The sequence below is a fragment of the Coregonus lavaretus genome, assembly GCF_964263955.1.
Source record: "Coregonus lavaretus genome assembly, chromosome: 5".
In the NCBI taxonomy this organism is placed as follows: Eukaryota; Metazoa; Chordata; class Actinopteri; order Salmoniformes; family Salmonidae; genus Coregonus; species Coregonus lavaretus.
The window spans coordinates 26935337-26950547 of NC_139992.1; the positions used below are offsets into that span (position 1 = coordinate 26935337).

The 15211-nt window shown below is 46.7% G+C and overlaps 1 protein-coding gene across 1 annotated transcript in view; it reads left to right on the forward strand.

The window, feature by feature from the left end:
• The window catches only part of myo16 (myosin XVI), a gene marked incomplete at both ends in the record, with an annotated part of 152201 nt that overhangs the window by 478 nt on the left and 136512 nt on the right, over positions 1-15211 (forward strand). The gene's annotated exons all lie outside the window — the stretch shown is intronic.

Consider the following 15211-nt stretch of genomic DNA (forward strand, 5'->3'; position numbering starts at 1 on the left):
GTGTCTGTGCAATGTGTTTGTGTGTGTGTTTGTGTGTGTGTGTGTGTGAGAGTAATGTGGGTAACGTGTGTACTGTGGGTGGGTGTGTGTGTGAGCTTGCTGCAGACAGACTGCTGTAGCTGTGTGAAGTTGACCGGTGAATGCGGCAGGTAGTGGGAGGCTCTGGGTAATTCAGCTAGAGTGACAGACAGACAGGCAGAGAGCAGAACAGCAGGGAGAGAGATTGAGAGATGGGAAAAGAGAGGAACGGCTGGAGAGAGAGAAGAGCGAAAGAGAGAGATGAAGAGAGAGAGATGAGAGAAAGAGTGAAAGAGAGGAATGGAAAGAGTAATCGAGAAAGATGGAGAGAGAGAGGCAATATTGAGAGAGAAATTTGAGGATGGGGACAGGAAGAGCAGGAATGTGGACACAAGGAAAGGAGGATAAGTGACAGTTGAGGAGAGGAGGGAGAGGGACAGATTATGAGAAGGTGAATAAAGGAGATAAAAAGAGAGTGAGAGAACGGATGATGGTGCATGACCAAGAGATTAGGAGACAGAGGGAGCCAGGAAGGATGATTGGTGAATAATTTCCCTGATCTATACCTCTCGCTCCTCTATTTCCCTGTTGTTTCTTTCCCCTGCTTTTTCTCCTTTCCTTCCTCTCTGAATTTTTATTTTCTCAAAGGCATAGGGCTGAAATGCATTGGTTATTTAACAAGTTTGTGTGTGTGTGTGTGCGTGCGAGTGAGTGTGTTTGTGAGAGAGAGAGTTCAGATTCGGGCTGAAGGTGAACTCAAAGGGCAGATAGAAAGAAAAGAGAGAGATAAATGGAGGAAAAAGGAGAGAGAGAGCGAGAGGGATATGAATGAGGCAGATGTGTGTGTTCTCACGTTTGATGTGTACTGAAGCAGACAAGGACAAATGAGTGGGCTCATACTGTAGGTCAGTGGAACAGTAATACACATAACTGTGTATGCGTGCATGAATAGGCACTGTAAAACATTTAATGTAAGTAATTTACTGCAATTTGTTTTACAGTACAGCTACTGTAATCCATTTTACGGTATTATTTGTTTTACTGTAATATAATTTACAGTATATTACTGGCTACAGCAACATATTACCCAGTATTCTTTGTAAGTTTTCATTTGTACATTTATATTTACATTTTGGTCATTTAGCGGGTGCTCTTGTCCTTAGTAAATTACAGTCAGTGCATTCAACCAAGGTTGATAAAAAATAACATATCACAGTTATAGCAACTAAAAAGTTTATGTAACCGTAACAGAACATTTTGTTGGAGTTAGTCCTTAAGAGTCGATCGAGCATTAACATAATATTTGATATAATATCAAATATCAAAATCTGTCTGTTTAAACTAGAGATATCTATTTTTTGTATGGGCTGCGTCTCAATCCACTGCTTCCACCTATGTCGGACTACCGCATCTGCGGTGGAAAGTGGCAGAGCTACCGGGGGTTTTTTCAGACCAGGAGACATCCCGAAAATCAGTCTTCTGACGAAAACGTCTTTAGCGTCCGAATGTATTTTTATTTATTCTCTCTCCTTTTAGCCTATGAAGAGATGACACTCACAAACACGGTGGTGTTCTCTGTTTTGCTTTACGATCCCCACAAGTGTCACGGGCTTCGTCTGAAGCTAACCCTTTACCGGTTTAAAAAATGAATGGAAGTATGGAAGTAGTTTTGTGCCAACAAAAAAATAGGGTTAAATATGTGTCCCAAAAAAATGAAATACTTCCTGAGCTTTCTTATATCTTATAGAAATAGGACAGACACTTCAAAACCGTATACCTCTGTTTTGCCATTTATGAATGTGTTATTCATTGTGTTTCTATGAGCTATAGTAGTAAAGGACAACCAGGTTATCCTCTAGGAGTTTGCCTGTGCTTAGCTCTATTCTGTTTATTTTTATCCTAAAAAACTCCCTTGCCGATTACAAGCATACCCATAATATGATGCAGCCACCACCATACTTGAAAATATGAAGAGTGTGTCACGTCTACTCCCGCTCCTCCCCTCCGGTGTTCGACGTTGCTGGTTTACTAACCACCGGTCCTGGTAACCATCATTACGCGCACCTGGCATCAGTTATTACGCGCACCTGAGCTTCATCATGAGGCACACCTGGACTCCATTACCTTACTCATTACCTCCCCTTTATCTGGCACTCCCTTAGGTTCTTTCCCCAGGCAGTATTGTTTCTGTGTTTCATATCAAGACGTTACTCCTATGTTGTATCTAGCCATTAAACTCTGTAAATGTTTTAAAGTCACCATTGGCCTCATGGTGAAATCCCTGAGTGGTTTCCTTCCTCTCCAGCCACTGAGTTAGGAAGGACGTCTGTGTGTTTGAAAACCTCCCTGGTCTTTGTGGTTGAATCTGTGTTTGAAATTCACTGCTCGACTGAGGGACCTTACATGTGTGGGGTACAGAGATTAGGTAGTTATTCAAAAATAATGTTAAACACTATTATTGCACATAGAGTAAGTCCAACTTATTATGTGACTTGTTAAGCACATTTTTACTCTTGAACTTACTTATTGACTCAAAACATTTCAGCTTTTCATTTGAATTAATTTGTCAAAATGTATAAAAACATAATTCCACTTTGACATTATGGGGTATTGTGTGTAGGCCAGTGACACAAAATCTCAATTTTATCCGTTTTAAATTCAGGCTGTAAAACAACAACATGTGGAAAATATATAATTTTTTTCTCCTCTGTTTTCATCAAAACTCTGTGTTGCAGCAGTAAGTCAATGGCTTTGTTAGCTTATAATCAGTTGGAATACCAGGTTTGCATCTTACATCATTTCCCCCTGTTTTGCCTTTAAGTTTACTATTTTTCAAAAAACGGAATCTATGGCATTATTTAGGATGCTTAAGACAGAAGCTTATACTATACTAAATAAAACAAATTATTTGAACAACAGTACAGAAATTGTGGTTTAATTTTTAAAAAAAATCTAAATAATGTGCCTTCAACAGGATTTGACCACTAACCTCACGTCCTTGAATGTTTCATAGTTCCCTACACTACCTGTTAAGCTACCGGTCAGGTAAAACTACATGTACAAAATCCTAACTATATTTGTAAGTGCAGTGTCCAGTAGAGGTTGGTGTTTGAAAGCAGCTTGGAATGGAAGAAAGCACCGGAACCACAGCAAAATCAGTGGGATCTTGCATTTTGCAACACACGGTTTGAAAAAGCATGTGATCAAACAAAGCTTTGTACGTCATTGATGACCTACTTCTGATAAAGTGATACACACATCAGCACACTGCTTCGAATTTAGCTGCTTAGTGATTTCGACTCATGCCTTGGAGCGCCGTTATCTAACGTAACATCGCTATTAAACTTTAAGAAAATGATTTCTACAGTATTCTACTGTAATTACAAGGGATTAGGTTGGCTGTAGTCATTTGCATATTACAGCATATTAATGAGTACTAGGTGTTTTATATCACTTGCACTTCTTGAGGCCTAAACAAAGGCTTCCAAACTGGCTGTGATTACAGGGCAAAACAGATCAAATGGACATGGGTAAATATTCAACCATTAAAAGGTCTGATCTATTCCCTATATACATTCAATTGTTAGGGAACTACTACCACATATCACTTAAATTGGTACAGCACTCTCACTAACGGGTGCAACAAATACAGCCTCTTACAAGAGAAACAACAATAACATCCACCCACAAGTGTTCAAAAGATTTTTGGTGCCCCAAAAATGCAGTATGGTACTGTATTTTGAATTACAGTAAATTACTAACAGCAATTGGCCAGTTAGTTACTGTAGAGTTTCAGGACAAGTTCCTAAATTACAGTATATTACGGTATTCTATGGGGGTACACCATTGTCACTCACGGGTAAAACAAATATAGCCTCTTACAAGGCACCCGTTAAAATATATTAACGAGCCAGAGACTATTTCCCCGCCCACAACAGTTTCCCACAATGCACCATCATTTATAATGTAAAACACATTCAAAGTATTTTACTGTGCATTCTACAGTGTTTTACTGGTATTATGGGTATTTTATTGTGCATTCTTCATTAATCTACTGTATTCAGTTTATGTTGATTAATACAGTAAGTTACTGATAAAATTACAAAAAATGTCTAACAGTGTGGTCAACATGTCAAGCTGTGTGTACGTGTGCATGCAAATGTGTGTGTGTGTGTGTGTGTGTGTACAGTATATATACTCTACATGTGTGTCTATGTGGATGCTGCGGGCTAATTCACAGCCCAGTGCAGTGCTGTCAGTGTTATTAACTAGAGCATATGAGGGATATTCCCCAGTAAATCAATATCTGACAGCCAGGAGATGGGAAAGCAGGAGCTTCTCAAGCATGACAACTATCTCTCTCTCCCCCTGCTCTCTCTCCCCTGCTCTCTCTCTCCCTCCCTCCCTTCTACTTTCTCTCTCTTCCCTATATCTCCATCCTGACCTCTGCCGGTCCCTCTTAATCTCTCTGACCTTTCCTGTCTGTCATTCACTTACTCTCAATTTCCAGCTGTCCCTTTACCTTTCTTTCTCTCTTTCTCTCTCACACACCCTCTCTCGTTCACTTCATCTTTATTGCCTTGCTCAGCGGATATGAAGAATATGGTTTTACATTAGCATCACATTTCGAGAGGCTAGACCGTTCAGTTGGATCAGTCTGAGATGCTGTATATCTTTATGGGTGACATATGTCAGAAGTGACACGTGTGATATGTGTCATATAACATCTGTGTTTATGGCCAGACTATGTTGGTTTGTCTCTGTCTGGCTGTTTATGATGCCTGATTTATAACACTGACAGAGCAGTTAAATAGAGTTTGCTGGTGATAAATAAAGTATTCTGGTAGCGGTGGAGTGTATGTGTGTGTGTTTGTGTGTGTGTGTGTGCGTGTTTGTTTGTGTGTGTGTGTGTTTGAGACTGCGTGAGCGACTTGACAGAAGGCGAGTTATTGCTCATGGCAAGAGTGACGATGGTGTGTGTGTGTGTTGCTGTGAGTTAAGACTCCTGAAGGAGGACTCATCTGTCCTGTGACCCTCCTCCATAAAGTCAGTTATGATGTCTCCCTGAGTCTGCCATAAACCTACCACAGTTGAGAACAGCACAGAGAGAGCGAGAGAGAGATAGAGAGAGAGTGAGAGAGTGAGAGCGAGAGAGAGAGAGAGAGAGAGAGAGAGAGAGGTGGGAGGGAGAGAGAGAGAGAGAGTGAGAGTGGTGGGGAGGAGGACAGAGCTCTAGGTCTGATGCTTTCAGAACCATGGAGAACCCCCCCCCCCCCCCCGTTCCCCCCTCCCCCTCTCTCTCTCTCTCTCTCTCTCTCTCTCTATCTCTCTATCTCTATCTTTCTCTCTCTCTGGTTGGTTTTCAAAAGGATTGATGAAGTCAAGAATTGGTCTTCAAATGAACAATCCTTTGGGTTTTGACACCATTTGTTATGCAATAATTCTGTCTCTGTAAGGAGAATCGGTGGCGCAACCAATTTTTTGATGAAGATGTTTCCCTTTTAGTTTAGGCTTGTGAAGCTGTGTCTGCAGCCTTTGAAGCAACACAATAATTCAAACACTCTCTCTCTCTCTCTCTCTCTCTCTCTCTCTCTTTCTGTTTGCTGTAGGCTATGTGACACAATCATTAACTCCTTCATAAAAAATCCACAGCAGAGAGAGAGAGAGAGAGAGAGAGAGAGAGAGAGAGAGAGAGAGTGGTGGGGAGGAAAGAGCTCTAGGTCTGATGCTTTCAGAACCGTGGAGAGCACCCCCCACCTCTCTCTCTCTCTCCCTCTCTCTCTTTCTATCTCTCTATCCCTCTATCTTTCTCTCTCTGGTTGGTTTTCAAAAGGACTGATGAAGTCAAGAATTGTTCTTCAAATGAACAATCCTTTGGGTTTTGAAACCATTTGTGATGCAATAATTCTGTCTGAGGAGAATCGGGGGCGCAACCAATTTTTTGATGAAGATGTTTCCCTTTTAGTTTAGGCCTGTGATGCTGTGTCTGCAGCCTTTGAAGCAACACAATAATTCAAACTCTCTCTCTCTCTCTTTCTATTTGGTGTAGGCTATGTGACACAACCATTAACTCCTGCATAAGAGAGAGAGAGAGAGAGAGGATAGATAAGGAGAGGAGAAAGAGGGAGAACGAAAAAGGAGGAAGCAAAGGGTAGAAAGCAATTGAGAGAGCTTTAGAAAGAGAGGGATAGACAAGTAGAGAGAGAGAGAGAGAGATAGAGAGAGAGAGAAAGAGAGAGAGAGATTCAGTATAGGACAGTGAGTAATGAGTGGTAGGGGTGTGACAGAAAGGAGTGGTACTAACGGGAATGAGTAGAGGAGAGGAAGAGAGGATGAAAAGGAGAGAAAGAGAGACAGCGTTTTCTTAGCTGGACACATATCAAATCAAATCAAATCAAATTTTATTGGTCACATGCGCCGAATACAACAGGTGCAGACATTACAGTGAAATGCTTACTTACAGCCCTTAACCAACAGTGCATTTATTTTTATAAAAATAAAACAACAACAAAAAAGTGTTGAGAAAAAAAGAGCAGAAGTAAAATAAAATAACAGTAGGGAGGCTATATATACAGGGGGGTACCGTTGCAGAGTCAATGTGCAGGGGCACCGGCTAGTTGAGGTAGTTGAGGTAATATGTACATGTGGGTAGAGTTAAAGTGACTATGCATAAATAATTAACAGAGTAGCAGCTGCGTAAAAAGGATGGGGTGGGGGGGCAGTGCAAATAGTCCGGGTAGCCATGATTAGCTGTTCAGGAGTCTTATGGCTTGGGGGTAGAAGCTGTTGAGAAGTCTTTTGGACCTAGACTTGGCACTCCGGTACCGCTTGCCGTGCGGTAGCAGAGAGAACAGTCTATGACTAGGGTGGCTGGAGTCTTTGACAATTTTGAGGGCCTTTCTCTGACACCGCCTGGTATAGAGGTCCTGGATGGCAGGAAGCTTGGCCCCAGTGATGTACTGGGCCGTACGCACTACCCTCTGTAGTGCCTTGCGGTCGGAGGCCAAGCAGTCAGGATGCTCTCGATGGTGCAGCTGTATAATATTTTGAGGATCTGAGGACCCATGCCAAATCTTTTCAGTCTCCTGAGGGGGAATAGGCTTTGTCGTGCCCTCTTCACGACTGTCTTGGTGTGTTTGGACCATGATAGTTCGTTGGTGATGTGGACACCAAGGAACTTGAAGCTCTCAACCTGTTCCACTACAGCCCCGTCGATGAGAATGGGGGCGTGCTCAGTCCTCTTTTTTTTCCTGTAGTCCACAATCATCTCCTTTGTCTTGGTCACGTTGAGGGAGAGGTTGTTGTCCAGGCACCACACGGCCAGGTCTCTGACCTCCTCCCTATAGGCTGTCTCATCGTTGTCGGTGATCAGGCCTACCACTGTTGTGTCGTCGGCAAACTTAATGATGGTGTTGGAGTCGTGCCTGGCCGTGCAGTCATGGGTGAACAGAGAGTACAGGAGGGGACTGAGCACGCACCCCTGAGGGGCCCCCGTGTTGAGGATCAGTGTTGCAGATGTGTTGTTACCTACCCTTACCACCTGGGGGCGGCCCGTCAGGAAGTCCAGGATCCAGTTGCAGAGGGAGGTGTTTAGTCCCAGGATCCTTAGCTTAGTGATGACCTTAGAGGGCACTATGGTGTTGAATGCTAAGCTGTAGTCAATGAATAGCATTCTCACGTAGGTGTTCCTCTTGTCCAGGTGGGAAAGGGCAGTGTGGAGTTCAATAGAGATTGCATAATCTGTGGATCTGTTGGGGCGGTATGCAAATTGGAGTGGGTCTAGGGTTTCTGGGATAATGCTGTTGATGTGAGCCATGACCAGCCTTTCAAAGCACTTCATGGCTACAGACGTCAGTGCTACGGGTCGGTAGTCATTTAGGCAGGTTATCTTAGAGTCCTTGGGCACGGGGACTATGGTGGTCTGCTTGAAACATGTTGGTATTACAGACTCAGTCAGGGACATGTTGAAAATGTCAGTGAAGACACTTGCCAGTTGGTCAGCACATGCTCGGAGTACACGTCCTGGTAATCTGTCTGGCCCTGCGGCCTTGTGAATGTTGACCTGCTTAAAAGTCTTACTCACATCGGCTACGGAGAGCGTGATCACATAGTCATCCGGAACAGCTGGTGCTCTCATGCATGCTTCAGTGTTGCTTGCCTCGAAGCGAGCATAGAAGTGGTTTAGCTCGTCTGGTAGGCTTGTGTCACTGGGCAGCTCGCGGCTGTGCTTCCCTTTGTAGTCTGTAATAGTTTTCAAGCCCTGCCACATCCGACGAGCGTCAGAGCCAGTGTAGTACGATTCAATCTTAGTCCTGTATTGACATATTGAGTTCACCCCAGGTTCATATCCTCCCATGCTATGTGTGTTATACTTGGCATGCACACACACAACCCATTAAGCTATTGACTTTGTTTTACTTCCACTAACCCACTGGCCCACTCTGGTTACTACTCTATTTATTCCACTGTCTGAACTGCCTTTCCTCTTTTTCTCCCTCTCTGCTTCTTTCTGTTCTTCCCTCTGTCTGGTATATATAGCCCCCCTCTCCATCCCTCTATTATGCAATCTATGTCACGATCGTCTAGGAGTGAAGGAGACCAAAGCGCAGCGCGTTGAACGAACATGACTTTAATTAGAGTAAGCATGTAAAATACAAAACAAAAGACGACTCGTGAAGTCCACAGTACAAATACTGAAACACGGAACAATAACCCACAAACCCCACAGGAAAACATACATAAATAAATATGGCTCCCAATCAGAGATAACGAGCCGACAGCTGACACTCGTTACCTCCGATTGGGAGTCAATGACCAAACCTAGAAACACACACAACAGAACTACCAACATAGAAAATCACCCAAAACCCAACAAAACACAATACACCCTGGCTCAAATACAAAAGTCCCGGAGCCAGAGTGTTACAGTACCCCCCCCTAAAGGTGCGCACTCCGGGCGCACCAGCATACAGTCTCGGGGAGGGTCTGGGTGGGCGTCTGTCCACGGTGGCGGTTCTGGCCCTGGTCGTGGTCCCCACCCCACCTTAGTCACCACCCGCTTCCCTAGCCTCCTCCACATGACCACCCTCCAACTTACTCCACCTGGATTTAGGGGCAGCACCGGGCTAAGGGACAGCACCTGGCTAAGGGGCGGATCCTGGCTGGCTGGCTCTGGCGGATCCTGGCTGGACGGCTCATGGCAGGCTGAAGGATCTGGCTGCTCATGGCTGGCTGACGGATCTGGCTGCTCATGGCTGGCTGACGGATCTGGCTGCTCATGGCTGGCCGACGGATCTGGCTGCTCATGGCTGGCCGACGGATCTGGCTGCTCATGGCTGGCCGACGGATCTGGCTGCTCATGGCTGGCGGAAGGCTCTGGCTGATCCTGTCTGGCGGAAGGCTCTGGCTGATCCTGTCTGGCAGAAGGCTCTGGCTGATCCTGTCTGGCAGAAGGCTCTGGCTGATCCTGTCTGGCAGAAGGCTCTGGCTGATCCTGTCTGGCGGAAGGCTCTAGCGGCTCTGTTCTGGCGGACGGCTCTGATGGCTCATGGCAGACGGGCGGCTTTGCAGGCTTTAGGCAGACGGGCAGTTCAGGCGGCGTTGGACAGACGGACAGTTCAGGCCCCGTTGGGCAGACGGCAGACTCTGGCCGTCTGAGGCGCACCGTAGGCCTGGTGCGTGGTGCCGGAACTGGAGGTACCGGGCTGAGGACACGCATCTCAGGACTAGTGCGGGGAGAAGCAACAGGGCATGCTTGGCCCTGGGGACGCACCGTAGGCCTGATGCGTGGTGCCGGAACTGGAGGTACCGGGCTGAGGACACGCATCTCAGGGCTAGTGCGGGGAGAAGCAACAGGGCATGCTTGGCCCTGGGGACGCCCCGTAGGCCTAGTGCGGAGAGCAGGAACAGGCCGGGCTGGGCTGGCGACGCGCACCGTATCTCTGGTGCGAGAGGCCGGAACAGGCCGGGCCGGGCTGGCGAAGCGCACCGTATCCCTGGTGCGTGGAGTAGGAACAGGCCGGGCTGGGCTGGCGACGCGCACCGTATCCCTGGTGCGAGTGGCCGGAACAGGCCGGGCCGGGCTGGCGAAGCGCACCGTATCCCTGGTGCGTGGAGTAGGAACAGGCCGGGCTGAGCTGGCGACGCGCACCGTATCCCTGGTGCGAGTGGCCGGAACAGGCCGGGCCGGGCTGGCGAAGCGCACCGTATCCCTGGTGCGAGTGGCCGGAACAGGCCGGGCTGGGCTGGCGACGCGCACCGTAGGCTTCGTATGAGGCTCAGGAACAGGCCGGGCTGGGCTGGCGACGCGCACCGTACACTTAGTGCGAGGGGCCGGAACAGGCCGTACCGTACTGGGGACACACACTACTGGCTGTACCTCGGGATTAGGAACGGGCCGGACCGGACTGGATACACACCTCAGTCTCTCACGCCGTGCCTCTACATCTCCTTTCCCTACTTTGGCCAGTGACCCCCTTAACCTGGTAGCCTCCTGAATCCGTCCCTTCTCTGCCTCCGTCAGCCCCCTTAACCTGGTAGCCTTCTGAATCTGCCTTGTGGCAGCCTCCTGCTGCTCAGTCGCCCAAGCCATGTGCCCCCCCCCAAAAACTTTTTGGGGTTGCCTCTCGTCCTTCCGACGATGGCCCTGCCGATGCCGTTGCTCCTCTCGCCGTCGCCTCTCCACCGTCTCGTTCCATGGTCGGCGATCCATACCATCCAGGATCTCCTCCCAAGTCCAGGACCCTTTACCGTCCAACAGTTCCATCCATGTCCAGACCCCTTGTTCCTGGACGCGCTGCTTGGTCCCTTTATGGTGGGTTATTCTGTCACGATCGTCTAGGAGTGAAGGAGACCAAAGCGCAGCGCGTTGAACGAACATGACTTTAATTAGAGTAAGCACGTAAAATACAAAACAAAAGACGACTCGTGAAGTCCACAGTACAAATACTGAAACACGGAACAATAACCCACAAACCCCACAGGAAAACATACAGAAATAAATATGGCTCCCAATCAGAGATAACGAGCCGACAGCTGACACTCGTTACCTCCGATTGGGAGTCAATGACCAAACCTAGAAACACACACAACAGAACTACCAACATAGAAAATCACCCAAAACCCAACAAAACACAATACACCCTGGCTCAAATACAAAAGTCCCGGAGCCAGAGTGTTACAATCTATCTCAGTTGCCACTGTCTGATTGTTCCCAGTAGTGCCACCGTCTATACCCAGCAGTGGTAATTCTCCATTGTTTCCTGTGTCCCTGGATGGAATTCTCAGTTTAAGGCATTTTGACACAGCTAGCCAGCCTAGGGCACATATACCCATCTATAGTCTATAGACACAGATATACTTAAGTAATAATACACAAGAGGCAGTGCTGTATCATGAATACAGTCACAGGTAAATGGCGTTGTTTGGCCCGACGCGGTAGCACTGCCTCGCATGCCTTATGGCTTTTATAAAACTGTTACCAACATATTAAAATAACAATTAATTACATATTTTCATTAAAACATTATTTTGATAAGTAAATTCATACAATTTAATTATTACACCAGAGGATATAGTCCGGACAAAAATCTGGCTGTTAGTTCTTTTGGCCATGTTGCTACAGAAGCGACCCAGTCTTTAATTATTTTTGCATAGTTGCTATGCAAAGGACTGGTCGTCCATTCTAAATAAAATTGCACAGAACGAGCAGTATGGCTGGTGGCATTGTAATGCTGGAGGGTCATGTCAGGATGAGCCTGCAGGAAGGGTACCACATGAGGGAGGAGGATGTCTTCCCTGTAACGCACAGCGTTGAGATTGCCTGCAATGATAACAAGCTCAGTCCGATGATGCTGTGACACACCGCACCAGACCATGATAGACCCTCCACCTTTAAAACGATCCCGCTCCAGAGTACAGGCCTCGGTGTAACGCTCATTTCTTCAATGATAAACGCAAATCCGGCAATCACCCCTGGTGAGACAAAACCGCAACTCGTCAGTGAAGAGCACTTTTTGCCAGTCCTGTCTGGTCCAGCGATGGTGGGTTTGTGCCCATAGGCAACATTGTTGCCGGTGATGTCTAGTGAGGACGTGCTTTACAACAGGCCTACAAGCCCTCAGTCCAGCCTCTCTCTGCCTATTGCGGACAGTCAGAGCACTGATGGAGGGATTGTGCGTTCCTGGTGTAACTCGGGCAGTTGTTGTTGCCATCCTGTACCTGTCCCGCAGGTGTGATGTTCGGATGTACCGATCCTGTGCAGGTGTTGTTACACGTGGTCTGCCACTGCGAGAACGATCAGCTGTCCGTCCTGTCTCCCTGTAGCGCTGTCTTAGGCGTCTCACAGTACGGACATTGCTATTTATTGCCCTGGCCACATCTGCAGTCCTCATGCCTCCTTGCAGCATGCCTAAGGCACGTTCACGGATATGAGCAGGGACCCTGGGCATCTTTCTTTTGGTGTTTTTCAGAGTCAGTAGAAAGGCCTCTTTAGTGTCCTAAGTTTTCATAACTGTGACCTTAACTGTGACCTTAATTGTTAGTGTCTTAATGACCGTTCCACAGGTGCATGTTCATTAATTGTTTATGGTTCATTGAACAAGCATGGGAAACAGTGTTTAAACCCTTTACAATGAAGATCTGTGAAGTTATTTGGATTTTCACAAATGATCTTTGAAAGACAGGGTCCTGAAAACGTTTCTTTTTTTGCTGAGTTTATAACCAGCTGTAGTCTGTCCGTATAGGGTAGGAGCTAGCCTCCTCTGGTTGGGGCTTGGCTTTGGATTAGGCTATGTGTAATTTCAATTGAAGGGCTGTAGTGTATGTGCTTGTGTAATGTACATGTGCTCTGCCAGCTGCAGCACTTGTGTGGGTGTGTCATGAGAATAATGTCCTCCTCCTCTTGTCACAACAGTGGTTGGCTGCACTTCTTTCAAAATCCTCCAAGACTCAGGGGCTTGAGCTGGGCCGATAAACCGAAAATGATCGACACCAACCATACCGATCACTTTTCGCAGGCATCTTGCTGATTTCGTTCATTACGATAAGAAGCCTAAACTAGAGAAATGTGAAATGAAATAACTTTGATAAAATGTGTGATTGTTAATGGGACAATTGATGGATACAACCATCAAACTAGTAGTAGTAGTTTAAAGGATAATATTTAAAAAACTGTGGTGCACATTAATGTTATAAACGTATCGTTCTATTCATCGAATCAATTCAGGCAATTTATCGCAACATGGATTTTTGTGCATATCACCCAGGTCTATCAGGGGCGTTGTGATATTAGACTTTGGAGAGAGTCGTGTTTGGGGAAGGGGAGGGGAGAGGTGGGTAGGGTCACTAGTTTCCTGGTTATCAGGGTGTACTGCCTCTCTAACTCTGCCTAGTCAGCTTAAGAGGCTGTAGAAGCTAAGCAGTAGTGAGGGGTATAGTGAGGATGGTGGTGTGTGTACTGACACAGAGCTGGGCACACAGAGCAGGTCTTGTTTTAATAGGGTCATTGGTTTCTGCGCCTGGCAGCATCTTACTTCACTGCAGCATTTCTAAAGTGTCTTTAATCTGCATCCTGGCTTATCAGAGCCCAGAGACAGGGTCAGGAGGGAGAGGGAGACGAAGAGAGTAGGGAAATAGAAGGGGTGAGAGAAAGTAAAAGGAGAAGGGGGAAGTATAGTAGAGAAGGGGGGGGGGGGGGAGGGAGCGAGAGTAGAAAGGGAGTACACTGGTAGAGAGTGCTCAAACATATGCACAATCATGTGCGTGTTTGTGTGTGTATGCATGCGTGTGAAAGTGCGAGCCTGTGTGTGTAGACCAGTACCTGAGTTCCCTAACTGAAAACATTGAGGCAGACACCTGGTTTCAACAATATTCTAATCACCTCCTCATTGTCTCAAACCCAAAGATAAAGATAATTTTCATGTTGTCAGCCCAGGCAGATAACAGATGGGCATTTTGGCCCTACTGTCTGTCTGGGAGGCCGGCAGGCAGGTGTGGTGTTGAGTGTGTAGATGATTATCTAATGCAGAAGCAGTTAAAGACACAGTAACATCACTCAACAGCTTGATAAGGATCTACAGCATATACAGATTCACATAAACACTGTTTCAAGTACAGACATCATACTGGGGGTTAACCACCTCTCAATACCCGTGCCATGTCTGTTATGGTTACAAATGTGTCTCTTTTTGGCATGTGTGTGTGTTCAGGTCTGTGTAGGTGCTTATGGGTCTCTGAAGAGATTATAATGTGAACAACTTCAGAGAAAAGACACACACACACACACACACTGACACACTCACACACCGCAGCTCTCATTTCCATAGCTGCATGACAAAATGAACTGCAGTGATTCCTGGTCCTCTTTAAAAAGCGTAACAGGCAGAGAGGAGAGAAAATAGAGAAATTAAGGGAGAGAGAAGAGAGAGCGGGAGAGATGGGAAGAGGGCCATTTAAAAAGGCTGCAATACTTCAAAGGCATCCCACTGTCAGTGGTTTAAACCTCGCCAGCAGCCTGCTGCACCAGTCTACTGAATCACACACACGGAGGGCGGAGAGGGAGGGAGGGAGGGAGGGAGGGAGGGAGGGAGGGAGGGAGGGAGGGAGGAGGGAGAGAGAGAGAGAGAGAGAGAGAGAGAGAGAGAGAGAGAGAGAGAGAGAGAGAGAGAGAGAGAGAGAGAGAGAGAGAGAGAGAGAGAGAGAGAGAGAGAGAGAGAGAGAGAGAGAGAGAGAGAGAGAGAGAGAGAGAGAGAGAGAGAGAGAGAGAGAGAGAGAGAGAGAGAGAGAGAGAGAGAGAGAGAGAGAGAGAGAGAGAGAGAGAGAGAGAGAGAGAGAGAGGGGGGGGTTAAAGACCGAGTGAGAGTGATGTGGAGAGGGCTTAAAAGGAGAGAGAGGTGAAAGACAGTCAGACAGACAAAGTGACAGAGGGAGGGCGAGGAGGAAAGGAGAGAGAGGGATGAGGAAGAAGATAAACTGAAAAAGAGAATTGGAGTGGGTTAAAAGGAGAGGTAAAGAGGGCAGACAGATAGACAAGTAGACAGATAGACAAGCAGACATGGATGGAGGCGAATAGAAGAAGAGTGTGTGAGTCAGAGAGAGGAGGAAAAAAGCCACTGTCAGTAATTGATCTGCAAAGGCAGCCTTTCCAAAGTTCTCTTTCCCTCCCCTGTGGTCTAGCAGTGACCTGAATTACTAT